At 41.2% G+C, this 11,152-nt stretch overlaps 1 pseudogene across 1 annotated transcript in view; it reads left to right on the forward strand.

Annotated features, from left to right (window-relative positions):
• The first annotated feature begins 4,468 nt into the window (after positions 1–4,468).
• LOC113569027 (NACHT, LRR and PYD domains-containing protein 12-like) overlaps positions 4,469–11,152 on the forward strand; it is a 66,800-nt pseudogene continuing 60,116 nt past the window's right edge. Inside the window, exons 1-4 of the transcript XR_014122759.1 lie at positions 4,469–4,540; positions 7,914–8,021; positions 8,135–8,281; positions 8,899–9,021. The product of XR_014122759.1 is annotated as an NACHT, LRR and PYD domains-containing protein 12-like (transcript). The remainder of the gene's footprint in view (positions 4,541–7,913; positions 8,022–8,134; positions 8,282–8,898; positions 9,022–11,152) is intronic.

Genomic DNA, 11,152 nt, shown 5'->3' on the forward strand with positions numbered 1-11,152 from the left:
TCTCTCCAGGCTTGGTGTGACTGGCTCTGCATGGAAATGGTTTCAGTCCTATCTGGAGGGATGGTCCTATCAGGTGACATGGAGAGGATCCACATCCAAACCATGTAGACTCTCCACTGGTGTTCCACAGGACTCAGTATTAGGCTCCCTTCTCTTGTCTTTGTATACTCCTTTCCTTGGAAAAGTCAAATCTCTCATGGTTCCTCCTATTACTGCTAAGCTGATGACACTCAGTTACCTCTTTCTTTTCCACCCTCTGACACGCAGGTCTCCAGACGTATCTCAGCATGCTTGACTGACATTGCATCATGAATGACAGCCCACCACTTGAAGCTCAACCCCAGTAAAACCGAGCTTCTATACATCCCAGGTACTCCCAACCCTTACCATGACCTCACAGTTCCCTTTGAGAACTCCTTGGTATCACCAGCCGAAGCTGCCTGTAGCGTGGGCATAACTTTGGACAACCTGTTGTCATTCTCTCATTTCAAATCTAACCCGGTCTTGCAGATTTCTCCTTTGTAACATACAAAGGATTCAGCCCTTTCACTTGCAGGAAGCTGCCCAGGTACTTGTGCAGTCTCTTGTGATCTCAAAGCACCACTTCTGCAGCTCTTTACTTCCTGGTATTCCTCTAAGAGCCATCAGACCTCTACAACTTGTCCAGAATGCAGCAGTATGACTGGTCTTCAATCTTCCGAAGTTCATAATCCATACATGAGGTCAATGTTCAAAGCTTGAAATATCTTGCTTCAGGTCTCATGGAAGACAAGCATCGAGACTATTCTCTGTGCTGGCTCCCAGATGGTGGAATGAACTTTCACTTGCTGTTCGGACAGCAGAGTCCCTTGCAGTCTTCAAACGCAGAGTGAAGACCCATCTATTTGTTTTTTATTTATTTAAATGACCACTGACCCTGCTCCTATATTGACTAACTAAACTAGTACTTATTGTAGGGTATTGTTTACAACACTGATGTTGTCTAACAAACTAGTACTTACTGTTTATTACACTTACACTTAGATACACCTCATGTATCTTGTACTTCTAGGCATCAGCAGGGATCCCTGTATTTCTACAGTATTCTAGCTGATTGTTATATTGCATTCTAACGTACTCTACTGGCTGGGATGTATTTTATGAGTAAATGACAAAGCATTTTGTAAGTCAATCTGGATCAGAGCATCTGCTAAATGTAATATATGTAAATGATCTTTGTCTCCTTGTCTACTCTGGTTTGCTGTGTCTGATCTTTATCTCCTGATCTCCACAGGATTGTTGTGTCTGATCTTTATCTCGTGGTCTCCTCAGGAAGCCCTGAGTGGAGAATGTGAAGACTGGAGGACAAAGACACTATAATTGCCTCAGCAACTGCAAGGGGAGGGGTGGAATGGGGTAAGAAGAAGGAGGAAAAGAAAAGAGGAGGAGAAGAGACACAGACTCTGCCTCCTGTTAAAAAGGCCAAAGCTCAACAGCCACAGAGCAAGAAGCAGAGAGGGAGGGACATGTATTTTATTTTTGTGTTCTGGTGTAATTAGTATGATTATGTGGGATTTTGTTGGGTGGGGAATTTTAGGTTTATGAAAGGAATAAGTTTCAAGTTTCAAGTTTGGTTTATTTGTCACATACATAGTCATACACAGTATAACTCGCAGTGAAATGGTTGAGAGTGCTCTGTCCAAACTGAGGAAAAAGGAAACAGGGGTGCATAGAGAAATATATATTCTATATATATACAAAATATATTAACAGTGTATGTACAATGTATGTATATTATGTTTATATACACAATGTATATGGTTGTGTATATATGTATGTACAGAATGTACAGATCCATCTTGTAAAATGACATATTTACAGTTTTTATGTTACATGGTGGTAATTGAACATATTACAGTTATGTTACATGGTGGTGGTGGTCCCCACAGTTTATCAGTTTCCCTGATTCAGGGCCCGAATGGCCTGTGGGAAGAAGCTCTCTCTGTCTTGGTCTTCAGGGAGCGAAAGCGCTTCCCTGACCTCAACAGAGAGAAGAGCCTATTTTTGGGATGGGTGGGGTCCTTCACAATCCTCCTGGCCTTGGTCTGGCACCGCTTGTAGTAGATGGTCTGCAGGTCAGGAAGTTCCGTATGAGTGATGCGCTCTGCTGAACGCACCACCCTTTGGAGTGCTTGTCTGTCCTGCTTGGTGCTATTCCAAAACCAGACTGTGATGTTCCCCGTGAGGATGCTCTCGACAGTGCAGGTGTAGAAGTTCCGCAGTACCTTGGAGGGCAGTCTGAAGTCTCTTAGGCGTCTGAGGTGGTAAAGACGCTGACGAGCCTTCTTTGCCAGGTAGTTGGTAAGGCGGGACCAGGACAGGTCCTGCGAGATGTGAACACCAAGGTACCTGAAACTATCTACTCTCTCCACCGTGGTTCCACTGATCCTCACAGGTTGGTAGTGCCGCACCTGTTTCTTGCTGCAATCCACGATCAGCTCCTTTGTCTTACTGACATTTAGGAGGAGATTATTTTCCTGGCACCAGTTTTCCAGGTGTTTAATCTCCTCCAGGTAGGCCCTCTCATCGTTGTCCGAGATCAGGCCCATGACAACGATGTCGTCAACAAACTTGACAATGATGGTGGAGCTGAAAGTGGCTGTGCAGTCGTAGGTGTACAGTGAGTAGAGCAGGGGACTTAGGACACAACCCTGAGGAGCTCCAGTGCTGAGGGTGAGGATGGATGAGACACAGTTGCCCACCTGTACTGATTGTGGTCTCTCTGTTAGGAAGTTGGAGATCCAGTCGCACGGGGATGTATGCAGTCCTGAGTAGGGAGGGGATGATAGTGTTAAATGCTGAACTGTAGTCGACAAACAGCATTTTAACATAATTACCCCTCCCTTTGTCCAGGTGGGTCAGTGTGGTGTGGAGCAGATGTGCAATTGCATCATCAGTGGAGGGGTTGTGGCGGTATGCAAACTGCAGTGGGTCCATGGAGGCTGGCAGTGAAGATGAGATGAGATGAGAATAAGTTTGTTATATCCATTTTTCTATTCTCTTTTCTATTGTTATATAGAGACTTGTGTGCTAAAAGGTAACACTGAGTAAATTAATAATTATGTCATATGCAAATTTATGACATCTGACTAGTCATTAATTACACTCTGTAGTGAGGCTGGAAGTTCTCAATGGAATTTGGTTGTGTACTGCTATAAAGGACACATAGATAGCTCACTCATAGATAGCTCACTTAATAGTTTACATATGATGAGGAGCATGTTTGGTTCCTTCTTCTAACAGAAGAGCAGTGCCAGTGATCCAGCTGTTATTTATTCTTACTGTTTTCTTGTATCTTTATCTCCTCTGCATGGCATTTATTTAATATAAAATGTAAATTATCAAATGTCATGTAACCAGCAATGCTAATACACATTTACTGCTATTCTTTTACTGTTAGACTGTGTTTTGTGTGCTCTGTGTTCTTTGTTCTATGTGTTCTATGTGTTCTCTGTGTTCTGTGTGTTCTTTGTGTTTTGTGTTCTATGTGTTCTGTGTGTTCTTTGTGTTCTCTGTTCTATGTGTTCTGTCTGTTCTATGTGTTCTGTATTCTGTGTTTATTATACAAATTACATTAATATTTAGTACTCCTAAATTTGTCTTACAATGCAGAATATTATGTATTAATGTATTAATGGAGTTATCTAATGTGATTGTATCTAATGTGATTTAATAAGAAGTTTGATTCTCTGAAAAAATCCACACCAAATGTAAAACCTCAAATTGGTAGTTGTTTTGCATGAATGTAAATGTGTTGTTGTTATTATTATTATTATTATTATTATTATTATTATTATTATTAAGCACACCATGTAGTTTTCTGTTGTACCAAATACAGGTAAACTATTCTTTCACAAATACTGATTCTATTCTTTCACAAATACAGGTAAACTATTAAATTATTTTTCCACAATACTTGAAATAAACGCACACACACACACACACACACACACACACACACACACACACACACACACACACACACACACACAAACGGGCGCGCACGCGCACAGATCATGCCCAGCATTCAGCCATTAAGAAGATTCTTTATTTGTCATATAGCACAACATGCTATGGACGTTCACACACTTACATGCTTATTGTGAGGCTGCTTATCTAAATTACGATCATCTGTAAGTTAGATCTACAAACAAAGTGGTTTGTTAAGTTCCGAAGTGTTTCAACGTGCCGACATAGTGGAGATTTACTCTCAGCGGAGCCGGAAAACAAGTCCGTGTAGGCGGGACTGTGAATCCATTGGCTGTATAGACTGTATAGTGTATGATTGGCTGCAGCAAAATGATGGACAGCTAACTTTGGTTGATGATTGGCTTAACAAAAATGACTGTTATAAGAAATCGGTTGTGTAATTGGCTTCATACGAAAATGATTGACATGCGCTCTACTTACGCCCACTGGTGTTCCTGTAGTTCCTCCTTTCTCAAGAAAACGAAAGTATTTTCTGAACTGTCGCGATTACGCGCCTTTAAAATATTTCACGGTAAGTTCGTCCTATTTGTTAAAATGCGATGTCGGTGCAGTTTAAACAGCGTGTTTTGTAAGTACATAGTTCTGTGTTTAAATCGTAGGTCCACCCAAACGTGGATTAAATGTAAAGATTAAAGTCCTGGTGAAGTTAACGGTACGCATCTAAAATGACGGACACTAAAATGGCCAAGTACGATCGCACAGTTATATTTTTAAATAATATTTAACTGGCTCGGATATACGTTGTCAGTTATTGTAAATCTCGATTTTAAGTCGTAGTTAGTCAGTAATCTTTCCAAATTCTCCCAGTTTAAACTCCTCTGGCCTAAACGTAAAGTTGCTGCTGTAACGTTTGTTTTTTTACAGTTAGTTTCCTGTTCAGTTTCAGCCATTTTGTAGTGTTGTTCAAATCCTCACTGGACAGTTCAGATTCCCTGTATAGTTCATTATCTGTATTATTAACTATAGTTTGGGATGGGACGGTCAGTACTGACGTTTCTACGCTTGTTTGGAGCTTCTGAAGCGCAGCGTTTTAAAACTCTGATCCGAAGTGTGGCTCAAAGCGGCCATGTCACGTGACCACGGCTAAACGAAGCTTGTGTTTCTACAGGTGTGATACAGAACCTGCCGCTCCTGTCTTTGACTGACAGTGTCTGAAACAAACCTGATCACACATCTGTCTCAGTCACAAACTCTATGAATGCTTATAAGTCAAGAAAAGACACCCAAGCTTGAGGGTTTTATGAGAAGGGAGAATTTGAGAGATGGAGAGATTCAGTGTTGTCTAGATAGAAGGTTACTGATAGGACATATTGACTGATAGGCTAGTGAGAGACATCCAGTGAGCAGTAGGTAGGATAGATATAGTGACATTAATATATAGAAAGTGTATGTAGAGAGAGATGCTCTGGTTTACTGACAGGAGTGATGTGCTGTACATCCACACATTTATATAATGGTAAAAACACCTGTGCATGCCAGCAACATGTGTTCTATGTGAATTCATCTTTTCCAAGACTGAGGAGGTAATTTGGGAAGAGAAGAAGCCCCCAAAACAGCAGAAGAACTAATATTTTATAATATAAATATAAATAATAATAAATATATAAATGTGAGACATTGTTCCTTTATGTTACTTTATTGATCTTCATTATCCATAATCATAATTATCTACATTCACAACACTTCCTTCTGCTGTAGATGAAACCGGTTCCACACAGACAATTCACTAAATAGGTCTGCACTTCATAGAATACGGAGTACATGTGAACCCACACAACCCTACAGAGTACATGTGAACCCACTCAACCCTACAAAGTACATGTGAACCCACACAAACCTACAGAGTGCATGTGAACTCACACAACCCTACAGAGTACATGTGAACCCACACAACCCTACAGAGTACATGTGAACCCACAGAACCCATGTGGTTATTTATCCCAGTAAACATACTGGCATTTTGTTTATAGATTATCTTTCTAAATTTCATGTCTTACACATGAAACTGAAATACCTGGAATTTGAAATACCTTACAGAACACAACTGAAAACAGAAACATCTTTTGTTTCTTTGTTTGTTGTGTGGTGATTGCTCTGAAATATTTATTGATCTTATGTATTGATAACCTGGCATAACCCACCACAATAATATCTATGCAATGTAGTTTAGACTTTGTTGTTTCACAGAATAGAATCATCAAGATGTTAGCAAAGTGGTCACTGTGGAGATCATTGACAGATTGCTTCTGTTCTAAAGGCCCAGAAGTGTTGGAAGAATTATGAGTGAATATTATTTAATTAAATGTTTTCCTTATAATATATTTATCCAGTTAAACTTTGTGTCATTGGCTAAATATCAGTCGATTATCCAGATAAATGTTGTGTCATTAGCTAAAGATATTGGTTGAATATCCAGTTAAACTCTGTGTAATTGGCTAAAGATATCGGTTGTATGGTTGCATGAGTTCAGACGTCATTTCTTGCAGGAAGCAGTGCTGAGTGTTACCCACACAGTAAAACTCTGTTTGTGTTAAACCCAGAGACTCTGTGTTACTGATAAAATGTAAGTCGCGCATCTTCATATTGGTGTTTTGTGATGAAAAAAAAATGTTAGTTGATGTTTACAGTTACTAACAAGCAGGCATGCTACTCCATGTGCTCTCTGTATAGGTTTAGTTTCACTTTCATGTTTTAGCATATTTCTCTTCTGGTAATACTGTTTCATATCAGCTGGGAGATTTACTTCCTTTGTGTATTAGGACAAAGCTACCACCACCTATAGTGTACCGTAAATGTAGTGAACAACTGATGTACACTGATTAAGGACAAAGATACCACACCTATAGTGTACCGTAAATGTAGTGAACAACTGATGTACACTGATTAAGGACAAAGATACCACCACCTATAGTGTACCGTAAATGTAGTGAACAACTGATGTACACTGATTAAGGACAAAGATACCACACCTATAGTGTACCGTAAATGTAGTGAACAGCTGATGTACACTAATTAAGGACAAAGATATATAATATTAATTCATTAATACTAGTGGTGCCAATCAATTAAAAAATTAATCAATAAAAATAGATTAATCATTATTAATCATGAAGTTTAACATTTTAATACAGTATTACAATGCTAGTATTTATTTGTATTTTGGGGGATAAAACAAATACATGTGTAGTGTTAGAATGAATGAATGCATGATACACTGGTTTAAGGATTCCATTTGTTCTTTAACATCTCAGATTAATTGAATAGCAAGGAAGCTGCCATTCAGCACAACGGCTGTTGTCTCCTCAGTCATCGTATTATCTGTTGTCACTCCTGTCAGTAATTCAGACTGGTAAAAATCCATGCGGGATATATGGGAAGACGCTGGGGTCAAACTGGGAAATATGATTCATTTGTGTAAAAAACCAAAAAGGTAATGTTTTTAAATTGATCATGAGTGTTAAGGCTGACAGCCCTAATAAATACATTTGAAAGCATTAAGATTCCAGTTTCCCACTGTGTGAAAACAGTACAGTAGAGGCTCTCAAAAAACGCCTCCATCTTCCTCTGTGGCACTTTGAGGACCTTTGGAATGTCTGATTGGGCATCATGGAGATTTATGATTTAAAATGTTTGAAATATTGTGACATAAAACAAATGATGGTGCACAGCTTTATGGGAATAAAGTTAATTCTAAATTCATTAAGAATAACTTTTGTGTGTATAACTGTTTTTTTGTATTCAGTGGAATATTTTAATGAAGCCATAACAGTGTGTTCAGTATTCTGTCATCATCACTGTTTCAGTTCTCCAGCCACGTAATGTTGATGTGAGTTTTGTCAGGATTTGATTCAGTGTGATTCACTCTGTGTATGAACTGTTGACAGGGAGCAGAGAGCAGCATCTCCGGTGTCCAGCTGTGTGTGTGTGAAGAGGAACAACTCCATGATGGAGCCTCATAACTCCAGCAGTGGAGGAGGAACCTCTGACCCACAGTGAGGAGCTTTCCATCAGCACTTAATCTGAGGAAACAGGAAGAGGGAATATTCAGGATAAATGAGATGTAGTGAAGGATGTAATTACTCAACACTTTCCTCATCTTCATCAGGGTAGAGAGAGCAGAGCCTCCAGCACCCAGCTGTGTGTCTATGAAGAGTGAATCACCTCCAGCACCCAGCTGTGTGTCTATGAAGAGTGACTGGTCCATGGAGTCTCCTCCTGTATTCAGCAGTGGACCTGTGCCCTCAGTCCTATGGTGAGTGACACATTACACACTCAGATTCTTTCATAAGTGGGGTGGATGTGTTCCTCCCAGTGTGTGAGGGCGTGAAGTTCCCCCAATATTACAACAATAATACCCCAGTAAACAATGTCACCATTCTACAGGTCAAACTAATAAGAGGGGTTCACCACAGGTGTGTTTTAGTTTTAGGAGAAAAGGAGTGTAGTATGTTTGTGTTGATGACAGACAGGTGTGTGTGTGTGTGTGTGTGTTGCTGAAGGATGTGTGTGTGTGTGTGTGTGTGTGTCTGTGTGTGTGTGTGTGATATGTTTGTGTTGCTGACGGACAGGTATGATGTGTGTGTCTGTGTGGTATGTTTGTGTAGTTGCTGAAGGAGAGGTTTGATCCGCATGTTTGTGTCTTTGTGTGTATGTGTGTGTGTGGTATTTTTGTATTGCTGACACAGGTGTGGTGTGTGGTATGTTTGTGTAGTTGCTGAAGGACATGTGTGTGGTTCATTTGTGTTGCTGAAGGACAGGTGTTTCTAATCAAGTGTCCAGTGAGTGCAGGTACCAGGTGGAGTTGATTGGATAAGATTGTTGTGGGTTTAATTGGTTTGTTCCCTAGTGTGATTTATTTTCACTATTCAGTATCATCAGGAGGTTGAGAGAGAGAGCAGCAAATCCAGCACCCAGCTGTGTGTCTATGAAGAGTGACTGGTCCATGGAGCCTCCTCCTGTATTCAGAAGTGGACCTGTGCCCTCAGTCCTACGGTGAGTGACACATTATACACTCAGATTCTTTCATAAGTGGGGTAGATGTGTTCCTCCCAGTGTGTGAGGGAGTGAAGTTCCCCCAATATTACAACACTAATACCCCAGTAAACAATGTCACCATTCTACAGGTCAAACTAATAAAAGGGGTTCACCACAGGTGTGTTTGTTTTAGGAGAAAAGGAGGAATAAATTCAGCATCATCTACCCACACACATTCTCCAACTCTCTCTTACTTGTAACATGAGGCTTGCAATGCCAGCAAGCTGGGAGTTAATCAGTGTTCATTATGACTCTATGAAGCCTTGGTGTGTGGGTATTTTTTCAAGTGGAAAGTTCCCAACAAGAGTCCCCTGTTGTCTTTCTTCATTCATGTCTGTGTTGTCTTGTGTCTTCTGGGGAGGGTCCCTCTCCATCAGTTGTTTATTAGGAGGAGAAATGTCCTGTAGCAGGAGGTGTCCCTGTGTGTTTGTCTGTCTGTCTTACAATTGTTTGTCTTTTGTTCTGTGTTCATTTCCTGCTGTGTTTCTGGAGAGAAACAGTGTCCTGAGTCTACTACACACACATAGTGGTTAGAGCTGCATCATCACACTAGTGCAGACGCTGGTTTGACCCTCAGACCAGACAAGTCACTTTGTTTTTCATTAGAAGTGGCTGAGGGTTTTCTGGCCCTTAAACATCCCTTCACTGTTGAACTCTTTTGTTTGTTCGTACTATTAAACAGTAAAAACACCCGTTATGTCTCCACCAAGCACTCCCTTCACTCCTTCACTCCCCTTCACTTCTTCACTTCCTTCACTCCCATCACTCCCCTTCACTCCCTTCACTCCAATCACTCCCTTCACTCCTTCACTCCTTCTTCCCAGTAGTGTAGGGGGTAGAACAGTGTGGTCTTGCTCACCCACTCCTTCAGTTCAAACCCTCTCAGTTGTGTGGTTTCCTGTTCAGTTGTCCCTGTTCCACCTCATATGTGTTTGGGTCCATCTAGGAGGTCCTGGTTACCTGAACAGGTGGGACAGTCCAGTTCTGTGATACTGACACTATAGTAAAGCAATAGTGGTGGTTCTGGTCTCATTAGTTTTAGAAACTGTTACATGCAGGTGGATGAGATGTCAGGATACAATTGCTGAGGACATTTATTAGGCCACAGGAAGAACCACACAGGACACAGACAGACTGGGGTAATAAAGAACCGCACAGGACACAGACAGACTGGAGTAATAAAGAACCGCACAGGAGACAGACAGACTGGAGTAATAAAGAACCACACAGGACACAGACAGACTGGAGTAATAAAGAACCACACAGCACACAGACAGACTGGGGTAATAAAGAACCACACAGGACACAGACTGACTGGGGTAATAAAGAACCACACAGGACACAGACTGACTGGGGTAATAAAGAACCACACAGGACACAGACAGACTGGGGTAATAAAGAACCACACAAGACACAGACAGACTGGGGTAATAAAGAACCACACAAGACACAGACAGACTGGGGTAATAAAGAACCACACAAGACACAGACAGACTGGGGTAATAAAGAACCACACAGGACACAGATAGACTGGGGTAATAAAGAATCACACAGGACACAGACAGACTGGGGTAATAAAGAATCACACAAGACACAGACAGACTGGGGTAATAAAGAACCACACAGGACACAGACTGACTGGGGTAATAAAGAACCACACAGGACACAGACAGACTGGGGTAATAAAGAACCACACAAGACACAGACAGACTGGGGTAATAGAGAACCACACAGGACACAGACAGACTGGGGTAATAAAGAATCACACAGGACACAGACAGACTGGGGTAATAAAGAACCGCACAGGACACAGACAAACTGGGGTAATAGAGAACCACACAGCACACAGACAGACTGGGGTAATAAAGAACCGCACAGGACACAGACAAATTGGGGTAATAAAGAACCGCACAGGACACAGAGAGACTGGGGTAATAAAGAACCGCACAGGACACAGACAGACTGGGGTAATAAATACACTACAGAAAGGGGAAGTTTAACTAGTATTATCTACCATATCAGTTAACTCCAGCCAGGCATATAACTTTATTGTGGAGTCTGTGGTACTGGAGACCCCCAGCCATACCAC

Source organism: Electrophorus electricus, chromosome 1 (genome assembly GCF_041902795.1).
Source record: "Electrophorus electricus isolate QZ-2024a chromosome 1, ASM4190279v1, whole genome shotgun sequence".
NCBI lineage: Eukaryota > Metazoa > Chordata > Actinopteri > Gymnotiformes > Gymnotidae > Electrophorus > Electrophorus electricus.